This window comes from Nanorana parkeri, unplaced genomic scaffold (assembly GCF_000935625.1).
Source record: "Nanorana parkeri isolate BGI_ZX_2015 unplaced genomic scaffold, ASM93562v1 scaffold112, whole genome shotgun sequence".
Taxonomy (NCBI): Eukaryota; Metazoa; Chordata; class Amphibia; order Anura; family Dicroglossidae; genus Nanorana; species Nanorana parkeri.
In genome coordinates, this window is record NW_017306380.1 from 1388827 (window position 1) to 1413727 (window position 24901).

At 45.3% G+C, this 24901-nt stretch overlaps 1 protein-coding gene across 4 annotated transcripts in view; it reads left to right on the forward strand.

The window, feature by feature from the left end:
- The first annotated feature begins 12457 nt into the window (after positions 1–12457).
- PKP4 (plakophilin 4) overlaps positions 12458–24901 on the forward strand; it is a 272781-nt gene continuing 260337 nt past the window's right edge. For all 4 annotated transcript variants that reach the window (XM_018553154.1, XM_018553156.1, XM_018553157.1 and 1 more), the window contains exon 1: positions 12458–12678. The gene's annotated coding sequence lies outside the window, so the exon portion shown is untranslated. The remainder of the gene's footprint in view (positions 12679–24901) is intronic.

The window sequence follows — 24901 nt, forward strand, 5'->3', positions numbered from 1 at the left end:
CAGCAAAGCCAGCCAATCAGCATGGCGCCGGCTTCCTGTTCAATCAGCAAAGGAATGGCTAGGAAACTGGCTTCCCAGCCAATCAGCATGGAGCCGGCTTCCCGGCCAATCAGGAAGCCGGGTGGCGGGTCCTTACTCGCCGACCCGGCTTCCTGATTGCCTGGGATTGCCGGAGTACACGCCCAAATACTCGGTATCGCCACCGATACTAGTATCAGTGCATCCCGAATAGTTACCCTTGTGACCAGACTACGGTTATTCATTACAATCTGGTAACATCCTCACCCCCAGTCTGTGACAGGACAGTGGAGCAGCAACAGGCTGAGAAAATCATCTCTCTGCACTCTCCTCCTGTTAGCATGCCCATTGTCAGCACATGTACTATTCAGGACACCTGACTGGTTCCTAGATTTGCTCCTCCCTCTGTCAGCCTAAGTGCTGTTGTATAAAGGAGTACAAGAGGCTCCTTGAAGTTCTCAACGGCATACATGGTCGGCAACATCATCATGATTGTAGTCCATTTATTCTTCCTCCCATCCATGTTATTGAATGTCCGTAGCTCAGTACAGGAGGAAAAGTCTGCAGAAGCCAGAGCATTGCACCCATGGTCCCCTGATCGCGCTTGCAATGCTTTTCTGGCTCCAAAGCAAAAGAGATAAGTAAATGCACATTTTGTTTTACTATTCTTTCTCAAAAATTGGACTTTGCTTCAAAATAATGTTTTTTCACATAGCAGCCAATCACATGCTCACTCTTTGATCTGCCATGGACTGGTGACAACAGGGACAGGACTGGACGCCATCGGTAATACCAGCTCTTCCCTCTATACCTGTTTTTCCATGTGATCACCAAGCACTTTGTAACAGACTCAGAACCAAGCTGGTTTAGTATTCAGTTTTTGAACAATTCCCACGTTTATCGCATTTGTTTTGATGAAAGTCAGAAAGCTTTGATCTGGATGACAGTCTGTTCTTCTACTGGCCAGATCAATATTACAGAAGCTTTAGCCTTTACAATGCCCAGCAAAAACACAGATGGTGCCATGTCTGTGGCATGGTGTGCCAGTCAAGACAAGCTGACAGAGAGTTACCATCTTCTGCCACATAAAGACCCATTTGCCAGAAATATGCACATCACTGGTGCTGTCATGCTGCACAAAATACAAAACAATGAATGAATCACTGCAGGCCTCTGACTTTGTGATATCTGCTCAGCAGCTAAGGCAAGCCATACATGTTACATTTTATATCATGCAGAGCGCATGCTGAATGTGGGAAAATCAATTAACTCCTAAACAGGAGGAATCTCCACTGCTGGTTATTGTTTTCAGACAGTTGCAGCACCCGCTTCTGATAGTCGCCCTGATGAAGGGACTCTGCGCAGCCCTGAAATGTTGGCTTCTTGACACATGTGACATATCAATAAAAGTGCTATCCTTTTTGCACATTACAAGTGAGTGCTATCTTTGCATCTGATAGGATGCAGTCACTGTTCAACACAGAATTTTGCACCCTGGAGATTCCTCTATTCGTACTGTTCAGGAAATTTTAAATCCTAACCATGCTGACAGGGTCACCCATGGCTCCAATTTCAGCGAATGAAGCATAGCGTTTTAGCATGTTTTTTTACATCTGCACAGGACAGCCCATACATTTCAACGGACTGCCCTACTACCATATTACTATACCAGCTTCTACCATACTACTACACCAGCTTCTACCATACTACTACTACTACTACTACTAAAAATAGTGCCTGCTGCTGTTTTTCCACATGCACTGGAACTGAATGCTGTGGGGTGATCTAGAATTCTATTTCTATCTGCCCAAAATTCTATTGGAATACATTGGATGCATTTTTGATGCAATGCAAACTGCTCTGCTCTGCATCTGCTCCGTACTTGGTGTGAACAAGCCCTAAAGGGAAGCTGGTAGTCCGACCAGTTATACACTTCCTGTCTGGGTGGATCCATTCTATAGAGGAACAATGGGGCCATCCTTGGACAGCAGTATTGTCTCTTATGAAGAGGGTAGTGTCAGACGTTCTAGCAAATTTAGATGGACATGACTGACAAATGAAAGCTGAACTCCAGCTAACACTTTGGAAGGAGTTACAGCAAAGGTTTTCTTTCATTTTTTGTTCAAAGGATAAATGTTTTGTATAATGAATGAAAGCTGACCATTGGAAGCACCCCTGTCAATGTTAGTTCATCACAACCCTTTATCTGCCACATTTGCTTGGCTGCTTTATCTGTTATAGGGATGCCACAATAGCGGTACCTCATAGCATGGAGCCGGCTTCTCGGGTAATCAGGAAGCCGGGCGGCATGTCATTACTAGCCTCCCGGCTTCTTGATTGCCTGAGAAGCCGGCTCCATGCTGTTTGGCCGAATGCTGATTGGCCAGAAACTGTCTTCCAAGCCAATCAGCATGGAGCCAGCTTCCTGGCCAATCAGGAAGCCGGGTCATTACATGTCACCCGACTTCCTGATTGGCCAGAAAGCCAGATCTATGCTCTTTGGCCGGTTCAATGCTGATTGGCCGGGAAGCTGGCTTCATTTTCTCTCGCGGCACTACCGGTCAGAGGAAATCACCCTGTTACTGGAAGTTCCGGTTTCGGGGATGGGATCGGAGCAAGGTACTCGCCCAAATATTCGGTCTCGGCACCTATACCGATACTATTATCGGTAAATCCCTAGTCTTTTAACCACTTCAAGACCAGGTGTTTAGACCCCCTTCCTGGCCAGGCCATTTTTCAGTATTCAGCGCTGCGGTACTTTGACTGACGTTTATTATTAAAAAATAACAGACCTACCGGTCGGATCCCCAGGTGGAAAAAAAAGGGGGGAAAAAAAGAAAACTAATGCACGCACCACATCTAGAGATTGTGAAGGTGCTATATATTACATTTTTGCTTTTGGGTTTGGATCCACTTTATAAAAGTAATAAAGCACATTATGCCTGCAGTCCGGTCCGAACAAAATGTTGTAAATATAATGTGCCTTTCGAACCCGTGCGGCCGATTGCATTGCGGTCGGAGGGTAAGGCTATGGTGCCATTCACTTCAATAACCCGTAACGCCCTCTCCTGCCCCAAAACATAGTGAGCTGGCTGCAATGCGATAAAGTGCATTCTGGCCAGAATCGGGCTGGAACGCACTGCATCTGGTGTGAATGAGCCCTTACATGCACGCTCCTGGCCGCACTACAGTGTGTGCACAATTATTAGGCATGTGAGCATTTTGACCAAATCACCATTTTTATGCATGCTGCAAGCTGTTGCATGTTGCAAATCCAAGCTGTATAAACTTGAAGGCTTATTGGATTTAAGCTTATCAGGTGATGTGTATTTGTGTAATGAGGGAGGGTGTGGCCTTAGGAGACCAACACCCTATATCAAGGTGTGCATAATGATTAGTCAGCTTCTTTTCCTCAGGCAAAATGGGCCAAAAAAGAGAAAAACTGACTCTGAAAAGTCAAAAATTGTAAAAAGTCTTTCAGAGGGATGCAGCACTCTTGAAATTGCTGAGATATTGGGGTGTGACCACAGGAACCCTCAAACTTTCTGTTGCAAATAGTCAACAGGGTCGCAAGAAACGCGTTGAGAAACGTGAAGCTCCCAGGAACCCATTATCCTCCAGTGCTGTCATATTCCAGAACGGCAACCTACCTGGAGTGCCCAGAAGTACAAAGAGGGGAATTTATCAAAACTGGAGCAGACAAAATCTGTAGCAGCCGTGCATGGCAACCAATTAGCTTCTCTCTTTCATGTTCAAATCGTAACTGAACAAACTGAAGAAAGAAGCTGATTGGTTGCCATGCACAGCTGCTCCAGATTTTGTCTGCTCCAGTTTTGATAAAATTCCCCCAAGGTGTTCAGTGCTCAGAGACATGGCCAAGGTAAGGAGGCCTGAAACCCGACCACCATTGAACAAGACACATCGTCAAGACTGGGCCTTGAGATACCTGAAGACAGATTTCTCAAAGGTTTTCTGGACCGATGAGATGAGAGTGACTCTTGATGGACCAGATTGATGGGCCCATGGCTGGATCATTAACAGGCACAGAGCTCCACTTCGACTCAGACGCCAGCAAGGTGGAGGTGGGGTAGTGGTGGGCTGGTATTATCAAAGTTGAGCTAGTTGGACCTTTTCGGGTTGAAGATGGACTCAAAATCAACTCCCAAACCCACTGCCAGTTTTTAGAAGACACTTTCTTCAAGCAGTGGTACAGGAAAAAGTCTGCATCTTTCAAGAAGACCTTGATATGTATGCAGGACAATGCTCCATCGCATGCATCAAAGTATCTACACTGAGTTGCTAGCCAGTAAAGGTCTTTAAGATAAAAAAATAAAGACATGGCCCCCTTCCTCACCTGACCTGAACCCTATTGAGAACTTGTGGGCCCATCTTATACGGGAGATTTACGGTGAAGGAAAACAGTGCACCTCTCTGAACAGTGTCTGGGAGGCCGTGGTTGCTGCTGCACAAAAAGTTGATCATCAACAGATGAAAAAACTGACAGACTCCATGGATGGAAGGCTGAGGACTGGTATTGGCTGTAATGGTCACTGATTTTGTTTTTGAAAATGTCAGAAATGTTTATTTGTACATTTTGAGTTGTTTGTTTTTTATTCTCACTTCAACAGATGAAAACAAACAAGTGAGGTGGGAACGTTTTCGTTTTTCATTTAGTTGCATAATAATCCTGCACACTAATACCGTGTTTCCCCGAAAATAAGACACTGTCTTATATTTTTTTGGCTCAAAAAAAGCACACTAGGTCTTATTTTCCGGGTAGGTCTTTTTTTTTTTTAATGTACAACAATCCACACTTATTCATGTAGAAAAATATAGTGATCAGGGCAATCAGGGTTGCCGTGCTTTTGTGCCTTTCCAAGAGCAATTTGCTAATAAATCGCTGGCCAGAATGAGCGAAGCGCACTTTCACTATCGATTCCTCAAAGGTGGAGTGCATTTGGTATCACTCCGCCTGTGACAGGAGCCGGCACTATAGACTACATCACCCCCATTCATTCATAATTGTAGTTATAGTAAACAAACAATGTTCTCATGTTATCAATGAACAGGAACACTCAGTATAGAGGATTCCTGTTCATTGATAACAGGGGACACAGAAAAAGAGACTGAGGACTCTGTGTTCTCAATTTCTTTTTCTATTTTAAAAGGGAAATATTAGGGGTCTGTTTAGACCCCTAATATTTCCCCAAAGCCCCTAAAAGTAAAAAAAAAAAATATTTAATAAAAAATGAATTAATAAATAAAAATGAATATAAAAAAATTAAAACGTTTATAAAAAATAACATATTTTAAAAAATTAAAAAAATTGATATAAAAAACATTTTCGGTATCGGTTTCGGCCTGACATTTTTTTTTATTTCGGTTTCGTTTCGGTTTTAAAATTTCCATTTCGGTGCACCTCTACTTGTAACACTAAAATGATGAGCGGTAAAAGCTTTTAAAGCGTCGCCTACGGCCAATTGTGGGTGTGGTCCTTTTTTGCGATTTCGCGGGCGTGCGTAATTTTAAGGCTCGACATGTTTAGTTTCTATTTACCCGATGTGACCCCGTCTTTTATATTTTACCAAAAAATAGGGTAATAATAAATGTTTCCTAACATAATCAGGAGAAAATGTTTTTTTTTAATTTTCAGTACTATTTTTATTTTCAGTACTATTTTCGGTATATAGTAAGAAATAAATACCCCCAGTGGTGATTAAATACCACCAAAATAAAGCTCTATCTGTCCCCAAACAATGGTATAAAATTCATTTGAGTACAGCGTTGCAAGACTGAATAAATCTCAAAGTACTGCAGCGCTGAATACTAAAAAATGGCCTGGACAGGAAGGGGTGTAAACACCGCGGTCATCAAGTGGTTAACAAACTCTGTCATTTTCTCACACTGTAAATGACAAAAATTGAACCTTAGATCGGTTGCTATCGGCAACACCCTTTACTAACAACATGTTTTATGTGAGAAGCCCATACACTGTAAATGATTCAAAGGACTCCAGATGAATGATAGAACAGAACAGTGCTTTACTGAGGGAAGAAGGAGAATTCATTCCATGCAACCAGACATCTTGCTCAATGGCAGCCTATCCTTTAATAGCGCTCACAGTCCCAAACTTCCAACACAGTGCCATGCACCTCTCTATAGGCTTTCTAGAGGCTTCCCTGACTTATCCTGTTTGAGTTGCATTTCTGTACTGACCAATGTACTAACCGGTGTCTCTTCCCTAAACTGACAGGTCATCAACAATGACATCTACCAGTTTGAACCCGACTGGTTCTCACTGGGCGTGGTGACCTATGTGATGGCTACTGAACTCCGGCCATTTAGGTGCAGGACCTATGAGGAGTACAAGATAGAGGTAAACTTCCGCCATCCACTTTACCCTCCTTATATGGATCCTGACCTGGAGGACTTCATCAGAGGAGTAAGTAGAATAACACATCATTAGATCATCAGATCGGACATCATTTTAGTGTCATCTGTGTTAACCGTCTCATCATTTCTCTTTCATAGCTGCTGTGCAAATATCCGGATGAGAGACTTGGAATAGGGGAAGACATTCGATCCCATCTCTTCCTGGGTTCGATCGACTGGGAAGAGCTGGAGAAAGGGAGAACGCCGCCCCCTTTCCCAGTGGACGCGGTAAGTACATGAACCCCAATGGGATGACTAAATACTAGTGATCCCTAAATACTGAATCTGACATATTTGTCTTTTCTTTTTACAGATCATGGACATGGAGATCAGGACACGTCTTTCCCCATCAGCCATGCATCAACACCCCAAGTCTTCTGACCTTCCAGAGGAGGAGGTGTACATCCCCGGGTTCACCTACGTCAGCAGTGCGTGGGCACGCATGTGAACCTGCGTAGGGCAGTCATCTTCCTGCCGAGCCCGCCAGGAAGCCGTCAGCGGTAGGGCTAATCATAGTCACTGAGATATGTTCCCGGTCTGCAGCCCCACAGATCGGGAAATGTCTCAGTGCCTGTGATTGGCCCTGCGCGCTGACAGCTTCCAGGCGGGATCGGCACGAGGCGCTTGCGAACACGCCCGAGCCCATCACTAGTCCTCATAAGATCAGAGGATTGAGATGAAGAAAACACCTCCCGTGTCCCAGCAGTCTCTTTATATCACAGTTGATCCAGGGAACAATCCGATCGCCTTCGGGGGTCAGGAAGGAATTTTTCCCCTGATGGAGCAAATGTCACCATGCTTCATTAGGGTTTTCGCCTTCCTCTGGATCAACTCCTCCACCAAAAAAAAATAAACATCCCAAAACACCAAAATTATTTGTTTTATAGAAGGTATTGTTTCAGTGATATCTTTGTAACCTTGCTGGTCTATATTACATAACCACTTGGTGACCGCGGTGTTTACAACAACTTCCTGTTCAGGCCATTTTTCAGTATTCAGCGCTGCGGTACTTTGACTGACATTTATTCCGTCATACAACGCTGTACTGAAATTAATTTTATACCATTTTTTGGGGACAGATAGAGCTTTATTTTGGTGGTATTTTATCACCACTGGGGTTTTATTTTTTATTATATTAAGGAAAACTAAAAATACTAAATACTAAACATTTTGAGAAAAAAAAGGTTTTTTTTTAACATTATGTTGTAATACATTTATTCTTACCCATATTTTTGGTAAAATATAAAAGACAGGGGTCACGTCGGTTAAAAGGACACAAAACATGTCAAGCCTTAAAAGTGCACGCACCTGCGAAATCGCAAAAAAACTACCCAAAATTGACCATAGGCGACGCTTTAAAATCTTTTGCCGCCCATTAGTTTAGTGTTATCAGTGATTTATGGCTCTAGAATTATTGCTCTCACTGTGACGTTCGCAGCCATATGTAACATGTGCGGCATAATGGGCGCAATCGTTATTCTCGTTCTCGTACGTATGCACACCCGACGCATGTTTTAGCTATACCTATACTATGTCTTGTTACTAAACATTTAAAACATGAGAAAGAATTCCCAGAGCACTATAGATGATGTAAAGACGCAGGCACCGCACAAGAGGAAACTTGTGTGATTTGTGTGACTGGATCCTCAGAGGCGAGGCGTCTAAATAGAGAGGAGTCATTGCTCGGACTCATTTACATGTAGGTTTAACTAGGGCCAGGAAGTGGGAGGAGCGCTGGTCGGCTCGGAGCAACTTCCGCGTTCCAGCGTGGAACGCAGCCTGCGCTATCAGAGGCTGGAAGACCAGTGTCTTCCGTGTTCCAGCGTTGAACGCAGCCTGCGCTATCAGAGGCCGGAAAACGAGTGTCTTCAGCGTTCCAGCGTGGAACGCAAAGTGGCCGTCCTGGGGAGCAGTGGAGCTGTAACGGAACCGCGACCCCCTATGTGGAGGACGACGGTTGCCGTTACACACATGTAGGGAGAGGAGTGCTTCCCAAAGCCAGGTGAATTCCCATCTTAGGCTGGCCGAATCCTGCAGAAATTCAACCAGTGTGTGGCCCCATCTGCACCCCTCCCTTCCATCAAAGTCCATTGTTCAACTTTTGTGGAAGGAGCTAGACCTGAAATTATTGGCTGAACAGTGAGTGAAGTCCATCATCTGCAGTCACTGTAGGGGATCCCCTCATCCATGCTGTCACAATAACCTCTCCTTACCTGCCATCGTCGCTGTCATTGCCGCGATTCCGGGCGTCTGATCCGGTACCGACATTGTGGATCCGTGCAGGGAAAATGGAGGGAGTCAGTACACGATCTCGCTCTGATCACCTCCCCGTTCTGTGAGTGCGGAAGTCATGTTTATTACATCACTTCCGCATTTAGCTGTCACTCCAGACAGCCAGAGAGAAGCTGGTGAAGCAGATGTCGGCTTCATCAGCTTCTCTGGGGATCCCTATGTAACATTAGGGGTCTTAGAGACCCCTAATGTCTCCAAAAAGAGGATCTGTCACTGTAATTTGATATCACATAGGGAGGGGTTTTCTTAGCCCATTACACCGCACGTTACATATCATCACAAACGTCAGAATGTGAGCAATCATTTTAGGGCCATTACTCACTTGTAACTAGGGATGCACCGATATATCGGCGCCGAAACATATCGGCCGAAAATAGCACTTTTGGCATAATGCCGAAAGAGCCATGTTTCGGCCGATACATCGGCTCATCTCTGGTTTCTTTTCTCCCCGCTGGAACAGAGAAAAGAAGGTGACAGCCGGCCGAGCGCTGCAGGACGAGAGCGCTGTGAGCGGCCGGCGTCTCTCCTCCCACACCGCTCAGCCGTCTATCACAGTCTGGCAGAGCGGTGTGGGGCGGAGACAGCGCTGTCACAGGAGGCTGGGCTCTCCTCTCTACACCGCTCGATCAGCCTCCTGTGACAGCGTGTCAGAGAGAAAAGCAACGTACACACACTCAGCGATCAGTGATCGCTGAGTGTGTGTACATAATTGAGAATATGGTATGTTAACTGTATCCTCAATTATGAATGAATGGGAGTGATCTACATCAGGCCTTCTTAAAAACGTTCTCCACTCGTGACCCCTTTTTGGCCGAGGACATTTTTAGGGGACCCCAGCATCGGACGGTGTCTCTCCCCTCTTTTCCTCAGTGTGTCATTACCACCTACTACTAAGCCCCCTCTCCGTCCTTATCTTTACCTCCAGCAGCTGTGCTCCACTTCTGCTGGGTTAAAGGAAGCTCCGTCAATGTAAAAAAAAACAAAAAAAAAACCTTCCTGCATGCACGTGCTCAGGAAGGTACCAAGTGCACAGAGGTGGGGGGTATGCGACCTTAAAAACTACACTACACTGCACATTAAACGAAAAGAAAAAAAAATCTTGCTTGGAGCCCAGGTCTCCCCGGCCGCCTAGGCCCTTCACACAAGTACCGGCTGTACCCCCCTGATGGCGGTCCTGTCCGGGGACTCAGATCGTGACCCCCCTGTTCACTTGTGTGACCCCATATGGGGTCGCGACCCACACTTTAAGAAGCACTGCTATAGAGGAGGCATCGGCTTATGCGGCACTGCTCCCTCCGGTGCCGCTTCGTTTCCTCCAGCGCTGGCTTCGTTGGCACTGCTGATTCTCTCCTGCCTCTCCCGCAGCTCTTTAAGTTCCCCTTATGCACCACCGGCACTGGGAATGGTCACAGCTAGGTCTTATTTTCGGGGTAGGTCTTATATTTTAGCAATTCCCAAAAATAGTACTAGGTCTTATTTTCAGGGTAGGTCTTATTTTCGGGGGAAACAGGGTAGTTGCCCAATAATTGTGCGCACATACCGTAGATGTTCTCCTAATAAAGCCAAAACCTCCCTTTTACTTTCTTAAATATTCAGCCTTGAGGTTTATTGACATTTTGTATTGACGGAGAGCACTGCAGTTGTTCAATAAAGAAATGAATCCTCAAAAATACAACTCACCTAATAATTGTGCACACAGTGCAGGGCCGCAGTCAGGGGGGTACGGCCGATACTCATGTAAGGGGCCCGGGCAGCCTCCGGGGCCCGCCTGGGACCCCTCCTTGAGTATCGGCCGACGGTGAAGGGCGAGGAGCCAGCCGGGCCCCCTCAGCAGCAGCGGCGGAGGCCTGGCACTAGCAGCACAGGGCCCCAGCATTGCCGCTCCAGCGGCTTCGTGACAAGCTGGGGCCCCATCAGCGACGCTGCTCGTCTGAATACGGAAGTTACGTCACGGAAGTTACGTCACAGTAGTGACGTGACGTCACTTCCGGTCAGTGCAGCGGGTCGGGTGTGCAGGTCAGGGGTGGAACCGGGCATGGCATGGGACAGGTGGCTCTGAAAATGCCTGTCATTGTAAGGAGTGTTTAGCCTTGCTGTGCCTGTACAGTGCTGTGCTGTGCTCCTCCCCTCCACTGGCCACTAAGGACTCAGAAGAAAGAGGTTCTGCAGGAGTAAGGTAAAGAATGCAGAATACCACCACCTATACAGGACTACAAATTCCAGCAACTACCAGGGTCGCAGCGGTCGCAATTGCGACCGGGCCTTGGCGTTCCACCTGTTGGGGGGGCCCAGAGAGGAAGAGGGACCCCCCCGAGATCGTGCCGCTCCTTCCCCGCCGCTCTGTGGCGGCTGTGCGGCGGGGCTGGAAAGACTGTCACTGGTCCAGCAGAATGTACTGCAGGCACCGCCAGGCAGCACATTCTTCTGTGTGAGGACTCTCTCCTCTTAGTCCCGCCGCCTGGTCGCCGAGACACAGAAGAGGGCCATGCATGAGAGTCAGATAAGTCTGGACCGGGAAGGGGCATTGCTGTGTAATCATTATAGAGCAATGCAGAATAGCACCAACTATGCAGGACTACAAGCCCCAGCAATGCATTATATTTTTAAGTAGGGATGCACCAGTCGGTGCCAATACTGGGCATTTTCACAAGTACTCATACTCGTGAAAATGCCCCGATACTAAACGCAGGCAGTGCGGGAGAGGGGGGCCAGGCCTAAAGCTGTGTAAGGGGCCCCGAAATTTCTGAAGGCTGCCCTGACACAGTGTACATCCCAACAGGCCAACAGCTCCTGAGCCCTACCTTCAAAGCCACGCCCCTCCCCCCTTCCCCAATGGCTTTGGTTAGTGTGGCTGCAGAGAGTGAACTGAATGGTGACCAGGTGAAGCGTGCAGCCCCGACCGGACATTTAGGGAAGCGGCACTGAGCAAGCTGGACGCTGGCGGCCCTAACCACACCAGTTGTGGGTGTTTCTGCACTTTTTGGACGGCAAACATTTTAAATCCAATGCTCAACTGGCCAGTACAAATGTAATTAGGATAAAAACTGTGAGGCTTTAATAATAATTTAATTACACTTGAACTTTATGATGGCCTGTGTCTTAAAGCACCACTTTTCTTTTGGTCTCTGGTTGCTGCAAATACTTAACACTTCCAGGTGATTGAATATTTGCTAACCCCCCATTGCACGCTGTAGGTTCTCCCGACGGATAATACATCACTACAGGATGTATAAGGCGGTGGGAGGAACCATTGCATGTGGCAGGGGTAAACAGATAATAAAGCCAACTGACAGGTCAAATACCTGCAGTGGCTGGAGGGCAGTGCAGTGGCCCCCAGCAATGAGTCCATATCTCCATTGAAAGCTAAGGTTATATATAAGAGTATTATTACCTTCCCTGGGGTCACGTTGGTCCTTTTCTTAAAGGATCTTTCCTCCAGAGTTGCCTCGACCCCCCTGATGTATCAAGATAGTCACATTCATAACATAACCTGCAAGGACAAGGCGATCACACTAGCTCCTGGACGGCGAATGGTTCCGAAAAGTGACGAATACTATCATATGTCGCGATAGACTCGGGATAAATGTGAGCCGTATGTATGGAGGCCACGCCTCCTCCCAATCAACAGCATCGGTAACTCGGGCAACGGTGGTACCGCTTCCTATTGGCTCATTCGGATCCAGTGGGTTTTCCAATGGGATTCCTGGGCGGGCCGGCTTCCCCCAATGGCAGTTCGGGCAAAGAGCGGCTGCGCCGTGACGTCACGGGGCTGGGAGCCCGGCGGTGCTGGCTCGGTGTGCTCGGCAGAGGGTAGTCAGCTCCCGCACCATGGACACGGGGTAAGAGCCCTTCCCGGGGGGAGAGGGGCCGCCGCTGGCTTTGGATTCACATGAGGCTGTGGAGCCCGGAGGAGCCTGGGGAGACCTGAGTCGGCAGGTAAGAGCGCCGGGCTGTCACTGCGTGCGGAGTTCGGGATCTCGCTGTGTGCTGGACGCTGAGTGTATGGGGGAGTCTCGCCAGTCGCACCACACACATCACTACACCGTACCGTGCTGAGTACTCCGAGTATTGAGGAGACCCCCTCACCCTACACACACCTTTATACACTGCAGCGTGCTGAGTACTCCGAGTATTGAGGAGACCCCCTCACCCTACACACACACACACACACCTCTATACACTGCAACGTGCTGAGTGCTCCGAGTATTGAGGAGACCCCCTCACCCTACACACACACACCTCCTATACACTGCACCGTGCTGAGTACTCCGAGTATGGAGGAGACCCCTCACCATACACACACCTCATTACATTACACTGTGCTGAGTACTCAGAGTATGGAGGAAACCCCTCACCCTACACACACCTCAATACACTGAGTACTCCGAGTATGGAGGAGACCCCTCATCCTACACACACCTCAATACACTGAGTACTCCGAGTATGGAGGAGACCCCTCAAACTACAAATACCTCCAATACACTGCACCATGCTGAGTACTCCGAGTATGGAGGAGACCCCTCACCCTACACACACCTCGGCAGACACCCCTACCCCCAACACTGAGCTACATAACTTTACTGGGTCCTGAGAGTCACCCTACACCCACCCCACTACTCCGTATACATCATGCTGCAGGTTCCTGACTGTATGAAGGAGTGTCCCCCCTCTCCCTACAAGACACCGCTGATCCCTCCATATCCCCAAGTACACAATATTATGAGTGTATGAAGTAGCACTCGCCCTGTCACACACACACGCAGCTTAGCTTACTGTGCTGGGCACCTATTTTAGTGAGGTACACACACCCCTGTACACTACACAGTCCAGTCGACTCTGCACACAGTACAGTACTGACCTCCTCATGGCACTACACTGTGCTGAGCAATGATTACATGGAAGACCCCAACCCCCACACAGCCCAGTACACTTCACTACACTGTACTGTACACTGATTGCATGAAAGACCCCCAACCCCCACACAGCCCAGTACACTTCACTACAATGTACACTGATTGCATTAAAGACTCCCAACCCCCACACAGCCCAGTACACTTCACTACAATGTACACTGATTGCATTAAAGACTCCCAACCCCCACACAGCCCAGTACACTTCACTGTGCTGAGCACTGATTGCATGAAAGACCCCAACCCTCACACAGCCCAGTACACTACACTGTGCTGAGCACTGATTGCATGAAAGACCCCAAACCCCACAGAGTACACTACACTGTGCTGAGCACTGATTGCATGAAAGACCCCAGCCCTCACACAGCCCAGTACACTTCACTGTGCTGAGCACTGACTGCATGAAAGACACCAAACCCCACAGAGTTCACTACACTGTACTACACTGTGCTGAGCACTGATTACATGGAAGACCCCAACCCCCACACAGTACACTACACTGTGCTGAGCACTGATTGCATGGAAGACCCCAACCCCCACACAGCCCAGTACACTTCACTACACTGTACTGTACACAGATTGCATGAAAGACCCCCAACCCCCACACAGCCCAGTACACTTCACTACAATGTACACTGATTGCATTAAAGACTCCCAACCCCCACACAGCCCAGTACACTTCACTGTGCTGAGCACTGATTGCATGAAAGACCCCAACCCTCACACAGCCCAGTACACTTCACTACACTGTACTGTACGCTGATTGCATGAAAGACCCCCACACAGCCCAGTACACTACACTGCACGGTACTACACTGTGATGTCCCTGCTCGGCAATCCTCTTATTGCTGCAATAGGGAGCCCCCACATTCCAATGTGCACCACTCCGCGCTGTCCCGGCTGTGCAGGCCTCTGTCATGTGCTTGAAATGTAGGAATGTTTACATATTACTGTGCATGTTCCTACCGATGTTACTACCCCCCCCCACATACAGGCACTACATCACATTCCACTGTTGTACATGGTGCTTGGGAGGAATAGAGGAGTCGTCCCCCCCCTCCTACCCGCATACTCCAGTCTACATACATTTTTACTGGGAGATGTCAGTCCCTTCACCCCATACACTCGCACCACTGTACTCTGCTTCTTCTATTCTACACACCTTCAGACCTGCCTCGACCTGTCATTTTCCAGCTGGGAAGGGACTAAAAGTCCCAGCAAGGAGTGACTCGTAGTTTCTGCTCCATTGGAGGGATAGAGGTTGCTGGGTTGTATATTTGATTCTATGTGGCTGACAGAGGCCGCACCTTACTGGTTCATGGTGCTTATACCTTCCTGGGTCACAGTGCTTGTATCTGCTGGAGTGCCGTCACCTCACCTGGACTGTGCAGTTGGTACATCTTGTGCCACATAACGAGTACTGTTGCCTACCTGCTTCTTAGTTCCTGTACTGCCTGGATAACACATCTCTTGTGTCTTCGTTACCGTCCTCTAATGGGTGCAGAGACCCCAAAAATAAAGTTCTGCTTTCATTAGAAGTTCTATTCCTGTTGTACTGTTCTGTCAGTTTGGTTCCCACACTATGATATTGTGACATGGGGCCATAATTTGGTGGAGTGCCTCTGCTGTAATGCATGCATTGACCTTGCGTGTCTATTTTGCACCAGACTAGTAAAAAAAAATGAGTTGAAGACTACAAGAGAAGGCTACAAGATCGCCATGTAGAATTCTGAAGGGCACATGTACTCCTTGGTGGTATACCTGGTGGGCATATGTACCTGCGTGAGTAAGCGTTGCTGGGCCATTTTTTTGGAGATGACGAAAGTTGGGTCACATTGTTGTATTTCCAGGACATGTACCAACCTGGCTTGCAGTCAACCTACCAACCTGGTACACAGGTTACTCTGTAACAACCTTGAGGGCGGACATACTTGAGGGATCTACTTGCCAGGCACACTTGTCTTATTTATTTATATAGTGCTGTCAATTTACGCAGTGCTTTACATAGCGTGCATAGGCGCCCCCCCTTTGGGGGATGCATACCTATCGGACATTCATGATATGTTTATAGCGTATGCACGATGCTAGGGCATACTCGCTGGGTTTAGTCTTCCATTGCTTGCACGTGGCACTGATCCCCGGGGCAGGTATCTGTTACAAACCCATAGCATTTGTTTACTGTACATACATAAGATGCAACAGAATACTTTTACATACATTGTTCTACATGCTTTTCTTAGGCTGTCTGGGTTAAAATGATACTTGATTTGTGGCTTCTTGTGTCTTTATTCAATCTCCAATACTATGTAACTATGTAACCTTGTATAATAAATCCTCTGAAATGTATCATGTTTGTGAAAAGTAGCTTCAGTGTAGCAGAGACGGTTCTTCCGCTGCTGCTGTAAGAAAGATGTGTGATGTGTTTGAAGTCCTTGTATTGACCACTGTGCTGGATTGCTGTTTGATGGGCCTGCCAGCCTGGTGGAATGCTAGGTCGGCCGAGAATGGGTTACTCGTCTTACATTCACAGTATATTAAGTTTTAGCGGTAGCTCTTTCTGCAGCAAAGCCAGCCTTTGCCAAGCCTCATCTGAAAGCTTGCAGCGACCAAGCTATCCAGTGCTGGTGATGAAGGTCACCACTGAATACTGCACAATATGTTGTTGGCCATGATGATTTCTTAAGCTGTGTGTCCAGATGAGATCTGACAGCTCTCTGCTGCCTGTGATTACATTCAAGAGATCTGCATTGGCCCTCCTTGCCCTTCATTTGCTCCTTGTTCCTCCCTTGATCAGAGAGGGGCTCCTGTAAGATACAGTGATGGTTGAGCACAAGGGACCAACACAAGTGCAGCAGTGTGATATATTTTTTTTTTCCTTTTTTCCTTGCAGACAGGAAGGGTGCTGTTCCCAGCTGATGACTAGGCAGGTGTGTATCTATATTGAAGAAGGAATGCTAAGAATGTATTGAAAGATGCAGATTGCCAAGGGCAGATGCTTCCTGTGCCTGGCATATATTAAGCTTGCATTTAATGCAGGATTACAGCAGCAGAAGGTTAACCTTAGCTAACATAGAGCATCTTATGTGTTCTCGTTTCCCCCCCTCCATTATAACTTGTGGTCCATGTCTGATCTTTGCAGCCTATCCCCCCCTCCTGAAATACCTCTTATCTTTGATTGCTGAAGGTCACATTCTCTTCTGGTATTGAAAGGGTAATGAAGAGAGAGTTGTGCATTTTTTTTTAACTTGCTTGTCACTCCTACCATGTTAAATCACGGTCTGGTTCATTCTTTAGTGAGTGGCTTTGTGCCAACCCTTCACATTGATAATATTTCACAGTTTCTTTTTTTCATAATTGAATACAGCGCATCAGCTGTTCCTTCTGCAGCCTGAGTTCCTCTATGAAAGCACCTGTAGATACCGCTGATGTGCTGGATGCTTCTCAGATTGTAGGAAGCATGCTGTGATGGGTATTGAGGTTCTGAAATATGCTGTAGTCATTTTGCTGTCATCTTAGATTCAGTTCCACCTCATGTTGCTGGCTGGTCATATGCAGGTTTTCTTTTTTGTTAATTTCTACTGTAAATTAACAAATGCTAATGATAATTGGAGCATCCAACATACAAAATTACTGCCTGCAAGAGTCTGATATTGAGAGTGTCGGCAGTTTTTAATCCTTTTTTATTTTTTTATCAATCAAAGGATCCATTTACTGGTGGCAAATGACATGTCTTTGTGGTAAATCTGCTGGTATATAGCTATTATATAATGGTATTAGCTGCCCTTATGATTAGTAAATTACTGGAATAGGTAACCCTTATTAGTAAATGACAATTATAAATACAAAGAATAAGTATGTTAGTACATGAATATTGGCCTTAAGTGACCAGTATACACTGGTTACGTGAATAATTTTAAAGTTCTAATATACAAATAAAAAAATGGTTCTGATATGTAAATCACATTTGAATATCATGGTCCAATGTGTGAATCCTCTATTGCGTATGTATGTATGTAGATGTAGATTTGTATACACACACACATTATTTTCAGACTTGCAAACTGTTCCTGACAGGGGAAGTCATACATATCAGTGTTTTGCGTGCTTCACAACATATTATGTGTGAAGCTTAGGGGATGCCAAAAGCAGCGGGACAAGCAGATGGTAGTGATGCATACAGAAGGACCTCAGGGGAGGAAAGCAGAGATTCAAAGCCTAGGATTGACAGTGATGGTGCCAGATGATGTGCGCAAATGATGTGATCTGCACACCAGTTCAACTTCCTCTCCAGTCTGATGTCTCATAAAAAGGCTCTTGATTTCAGCATGCATTCTTTTATTCAGCCTTTTGCAAGAAGCTGAATTGATAATAAAGTATCAAGGGAAGTTGATTTGTTGTGTTGTAACTTTTTGCCAATTTCCCCATTTTTGAGCACAATCCCATAAAAAGCCCAAGTGCTGCTTTACAGGCTGGAGCCTGGTCACATGACACCATAAATACCTGGCGCCTCTATAGAACACGTGAGGGAGCTGTAAGGAATGCCCAGCTCCCTTACACCCCATCCCATCCCACTTCAAGCTGACACTCGGCGCCGGGCAGCATATTTTGCATCGCTGCTTGGTGCGTGAACTGGCAGTGATGCGCTAGGGGGAGGCAGAGGAACCTCTCACCTAGAAAAGTGGAAGGCATACGGTGACGCACTGAACATGGGGTCATGACCCACCAGTTGAGAACCAAGGGTTTAGATGTCTTCATTCAGAGTTAACCCTTTCGCTGCCAAGCCCTCCGGAACATTTTTCAAATCAGCTGGCCAAGCCATTTTTGAATTTTCTGAGTAAATAAAAATATAAATGGGGATTGCTAATTTTTTCTCGGCAGATCACTATTTTTGATACTGATGGTATGGTTGACTGCAGATGGAATTTTTCTTCCATGGTAGAAGATTTCTGTGATTTCATGCTCCATTTTAAAGTTACTTTTGGAACTTCCATCATTGCTCGCTCGTGCCTAAAATGCTTCCCAGTTATTGCTAGAGATACTTTCTTTACATTATAGCAATATCTGATGGTAGCCGGATGATGATTGTCAAGGTTGTAGAAAGATTAAAGAATAGGTTCCCACATAAAGTGACACAAACGGAACTGTTGATGTTTCTTCTCATATACTTTGTTGACAAGCCTTAGTATCATCATGTTCATATTGTGAGATGTGCTATAAGGAGTTACAATGTCTTCCACTGTTTTATATAAAAGAAGGCATCTCCTGAATCCTTCTGGGCCTATGTTTTGTTCCGTTTGTCTCTTCTATTCAATTTTGAAGTCGTATTAAACTCTCAAACTACTTTACGATAATGAATCCAAAAGTATTTCTTTATATTTTTGCACAAGCACTTAAAATCATCATGTTTCCATACAGTTGGCTCTAACCCTTTCCGCTCAGCTTCCCCGAACTTCCTCTCCAGTACAAGATCACAAAAGACAGAGCAGTCTCCTGCAGCTGTCCATTTACTAGACTGGAAAAAGGAGTTGGGGGCGTGGAACAGAGGACCGGCTTGCCCTGCTGTGTCTGTATGTTTGGGGAAATGTCCATGAATCCTGTAGCACTCCTTACCGGAAATCCAAATGAGTTTGAGTGCTTGTAATGACCACGGATGGCGCCGCACACAATAGAACTTTAATAGAGATGTCATCAGCACGACAAAGTCCAAGTCAGTGCATATCCATTTATTGATAGATATCACTCAAAATGTCAAGTGCTTTTGGGGCTACACAGGTTCCTCTTCATCAGGCCTACTTTGAGCCTGATGAAGGGGACCCTGTGTGGCCCCGAAAGCGCTTGACATTTTGCGAGAAATCACTTGGACTTTGACTTTGTTGGACTTTGTCATGCTGATGACATCTCTATTTAAAGTTTTATATGTTTAGGAAGGCACACAGCTTACTAACACACACACACAAGGATGGCTCCACCCTATTACAGGATATCAGTGTTCAGGGGATCAGCTGATTCTGCAGGAAACTTAAAGTATTGATTGAGGTCTGGGCGTTTATTGCATTGTGGTAAAAAAAGATACTCGTGGCACAGGAGCCATAGGCTCCTTCTGCCATCAAAGTGTTGGTCAGAAAGAAAGGGCGTGGCCTGCCACAGGGCTGTGTGTGTATGGACGAACACAGCCACTGCATGCACGGGTGCCTCCGTTAGAACAATGGTGGCACCCGTGCAGGGGGAGGGGGGACGAGCGCTGCGGGGACCCACTAGAAAATGAGAAATTTAAAACTTTTAAAGAAAAAGAGCAACATCCTCCGGCAAAGGTGGGGGCCGTAATAGCAACTATTTAAAAAAAAAAAAAGGTTTAATATCGCTTTAAACATCAAGAATTGGCATCCATTGTAAGTGATTTCATCAGCATTTAAAATAGCTAAAAAACATTTCCACTTTAATATCACACTAACCCAAGTATCATGACCATGTAATGAGGTGACACGCATACTTTTCTTTCTATGGAGCATTACTTTGTCAGCACAAATGAACTGGAAGCATCCTGGATCCCATAACCGATCCTAAAGGACAGCAAGGGAAATGAATAAATTGGTTGCATTGTCAAACTTGCTTGATTTGCCAGGATATATGAAAAGAGCTGAGGTGCGTTCTTTTCTTTGATTGCTAAACGTCCTGTGTACAGCCAGCTTTAGATATGGATAGTATCAGGGACTGTCTGATTCTGTTAAATTGCTGGGTGTGTCCATTACCATTTAAATCATTGACCAAGGAGGAACTCGCAATCCTTGAAAGATTTACTGATCTCTTTTCTGACTTTTTATCTTTATACAAAGTGCTTCACAGACTGCATAGAGATTGCTGAAAGAGAGAGGTTCAGTGAATGTGAACCGGCCAAACATGCTAACCTCTATTGTCCTGTATTCACAGCCACATGACCCCGCGACTTCAGAAGACAAATACACAACAAAGGTTTTTACTCCGATAAATTACATTGGTTACTTTGGTTAGGTTTCGATGGCAAGAGAGAGAAAAGTATTTCCGTCTGAGAACTGCAAGTTACATGGGGGAGTTGTATGCAATTTCCCTTTGTTGGAATCACTGCCACAACTAGTGATGCAGAGCGATGTATTGCACCCTGTTTGCATCTGTGCATACTTTTGCATTAAAACAGTACATGTTGTAGCTGGCCGACTGCATTAAAGTGATCCCTCTCTGTTGTCCCAGGGTGAAAACTCTGCTCCTCCATAGATACGACTGAGTGTTGTCATCCTTGGACAGTTATTTATTTTTTTGTTCAACCTGTGCGCTAAATGAAAAAAATATAACCTAAAATGGCCTAAAATGTGATATAATATGTGTGCAAAAAAAAGGGAAAAAAGGCATTGGTAGCGAAAGGGTCCTTAACCTCTTGCTGTCCGCCCGTAGTAAAAAAACGGACGGACGGCACTGCTGCATCTGCGGGTTGCCGTCTCCAGACGGCAATTTTTTTCTGCTCGCGCGCGCCCCCTAGAGGATTAAGGAACACAATTGTATTTACAGCTTTCTCTGCATCTCCATATCCCTTTTATTAAAGGAGAACTATGGGGTAAGCCCCCCCCCCCATAGTTCTCTTTAGGGTCACAGGAGGACATATACTAACGTCCTCCAGTGACCCAAAACTCAGTATACAGCTGGCTAATGCCTACTATGTGCTGAGAGTGCCGGAGCCGGGACAAATCCTGACAATACTGTCGATCCACCCCGCTGGCTGATTGACAATGGGCTCTGCCTGCCCCCTCCCCTCTTCATCACTGCAGTCAGCACTGGAGGATCGGAGGGGGGAATCCTTGTGGGGAGCGGCGACTGACTGTCACCGCTCTCTGCAGGGAGATGATCGGGAAGTGAGGGAGCAGCGGTATGTCTTCACTCCCCGATCAATAGAGCCGATGTGGGACATTGAAACTATCTATGGGGATGAGCGTAATTCACTCACCTTTATAGTTCTCCTTTTAGTGACCATGTTAAACTGGCAATAGGCTGCTCCAAACTTGTGATGTGGGACTGGTGCTAAACTATCATGAGTTGATGAGAATGTTTACAACAGTACACAGCATATCAGAATTGCAGTATGCTTTCCTCGTGTTGGCTCTGGCCTGAGTATTCAGTACATTTTGTTATGATTTATGAAAACTGGCTTGGTTGGTTTTGGTGTGGGAGTTTCGGCGCCACAAATTTTTGTCACGGTCATCATTCACCAGAATTGGCTTCACAACATGTGTTTACACTAACCATGTCTGAAAAATTTATTTTTTTGCATCTAAAAATGTAATAGATAATATCTTCAGCCTTGAGTCCAACCTAAGTCTAAACCCTAAGATTAACCTTTGACCTGGGCCCAACACTTACTACACCTCCGGTGGAAATTATAGCAGGGGAACACAAAGTAAATATGGGATTCAGGAGCCAGCCAAACCAATCCAGGAGCCAGCAGGAGTTTTTCTAAGGAGCCAGGTCCATTAACAACAACTGGAGAAAGTTTGAAAGGTTAGGTGCCTATTTACAATGCACAATTCAATGCTTTCAACCTGTGCTGAATTTCCATGCCAACATCATATGATCCATGACTGTTCAAGCTGGCTTTACTCATGGCAATCTGATTGTGCCGTCTTCTTTAGAACTACCTAATGATTATCTAGCACAGGTACCTTCTTGATAAGTCACAGACTGGGCTGTTTAGGTAGTTCTTGTGTTTAGTTGTTGGTAAATTTTAAATGATACATTTGCATCATCAATTTACATATCCTTTGACAGGATTTGTGAAAGTAAAAGTCCCATCAGCCACTGCGGCAGAGCGACTGTGTGGTGATGTCACCACACAGGTAGTTCATTGACACTTCTCACGTTCCTGTTACTAAATGCCTGTACCTTACTCCACTGATCACAGGTTTAATGCTCAAATTTGTCCTATGCAAAAAAAATAATAATAAAGGCCCCTTGGTGGAGTTTCCTTTTTAAAGGAGATTGTTCAATCTCCCAGTCAGATTGTAAGGTATTTGGCTAGCTTTAAACAATGAGGTACAGATTGAAAGGTATAAAATCGTATATAAATGTTGCTAATAGATTACTCCTAAGATGCCCATACACAATACAGTATGATTGTACAATCTTCTTGACATATACCACCAACTATGTAGTACAAGGCTTGCTGGCTGAGTGCAAATTGAAAGGATTGTTTAGGTAGCCCCTCATGTGACATGGTTTTGGTAAATCTAAAGGAGATTGTAATTTCCTGTACATCAGCCTGGTAGGTGTACCAGTCTAAGAGCCAACCAAGTATACTGTGGACCTAACGTAGAATATGCTGATAAGAATAGAGCAGAGGGATGACCTCATCAGTCTGCTGCTTCCGGCAGTAGCTGGGGGCAGGAATGTGACCAGTCTGTTTTAACTGCAAAGTGAAAAGGTGAGGCCACAAACCTGCCCATTCTTTTATCTGTGTTGATCTCTGCATCGGATGATACTTAAATACTGACAGGTTACATATGTGTTTTGCGACTGGATATTTAGCGGTTTGCCGGGAGTTCAGATTTACATTTAACGTGTTTAAACTTGCAGACAATTCATCAGAAGTTTGAGACATTATGGAATTGTTTCTCTGCTCTCCATAAAATAGTTTGTACGTAATTACTATATTCACTATCCCTTCTCTGGAAAGGTGAGCACTGATAATGTATGGAGTTAGCTATGCTGTGACAATTTTTCCACTCATATGAAATTATTTTGTGATGTCACATTGTGGCTGTCTGGCGTTAGAAGTGTGGCATGAAAAAGTACAGCTTCTACTTTAATGTTACATTCTATACTATAATCTGTTCCTGGAGGGTTTGCTGGATACCCGCGTTAAGTTGCAGGCTTTGGAGCACATTTCTGAAACCAGCTCAAGAAATAAAACGGGCAGTTTTTCTGTTTCTGTTTTTATGAAATACAATTACAATTCTTGTGTTACTGTTTTGTGCAAAAATACATTAGCAGACATGGATGTGTTTTTTTGTTTTTTTATAGTGTGGTTCTTATTGCAGTTGTGCGTTTGTGGTTTTTTTTTTTTCCTTTGGGGAGAGTAATGCTGTTTTGTTAGGGAATAAAATATAATAATGAAATAAAAATAATATATATATATTAGTGTGTATATAATTTTTTTCTTCTAACTACACTTTTGCAATTGCTAATGTAAGCAGACCAGGAGTTTGCCATTGATTTTTTATATCTGTATGTATACATTTATGCATACATACATTTTTTTCTTTAGTGTGTGTATAAAACATTTTTTTTTAATTTGTTTTGGTGAATTTGTGACCTGAGCAATATAGTTAGTATTTTTTTAGAATTGTTTCTGCTGTTCTCTGTGCTAAACCTCATGTGTTTATGCCACAGCAAAGCACCCAAGTTTGACCAGCCTCTTAGGACCCGTGTGGGGCCATATCTCAAGTATATTTGAGGACGTCATTGGTAGGGGGCCGACGTATACACAGCATGACTCCAGTCACAATCATCTTAAGCAGGTTGCACATGTATAACAAATGATTGCGGTTTGCCGACTTGGGTCAGCTTAGTTGTGTGTTGGTTGACGTTCCAATTTAGAAATTAAGGCAAAATATTTCATCGATTTTATTCAAAGATCTTCTCAGCTTTGTCATTATTGACTATGTAGAATTGTTTTTTGTTCAGAGTGGAGTTCTTTAAGTATTCCGGAGTCAGCATCTTGAGTTGGTATGAGGTTTATGATTTGAGTAATAAAAGAATCTAATTCATTTCATTTGTTGTTGCTGCCATCTGAGGAATCCCATTTCCCTGAGCCGAGTGAGACGATGTTGGCAATAAATGCAAATGGAATATCTTGTATGGGAAAGCATGATAGCAGCTTGTATGAGTGATGTCCATTGATGGGAACAGATGACTTGTTTCTAAACTGTTTGTCCTGGTAGAATGTAAATCCTTAAATAAATCTCTTTGCTTGCTGGTGACAGAAGTGTTTCTTGATATGGGTGCAGGATTGGTGATGTATGCCAATCATTTTCTACAGATGATTAAAAACCTCAATTTAAAGCAACCCTGCCATTGGTGGGAGGCAAACTGCTGCCAGTATGAAGTGCAGGCCCCTAGAGGTTCACATACCTGCAGCAGCCCCCAACCTCCCTGTGACCACCAAATACTGGGCCACTCTTCCAAGGCATATCAAAGCTTCCTGCTAAGCCCCCACACTTTGCTATCGG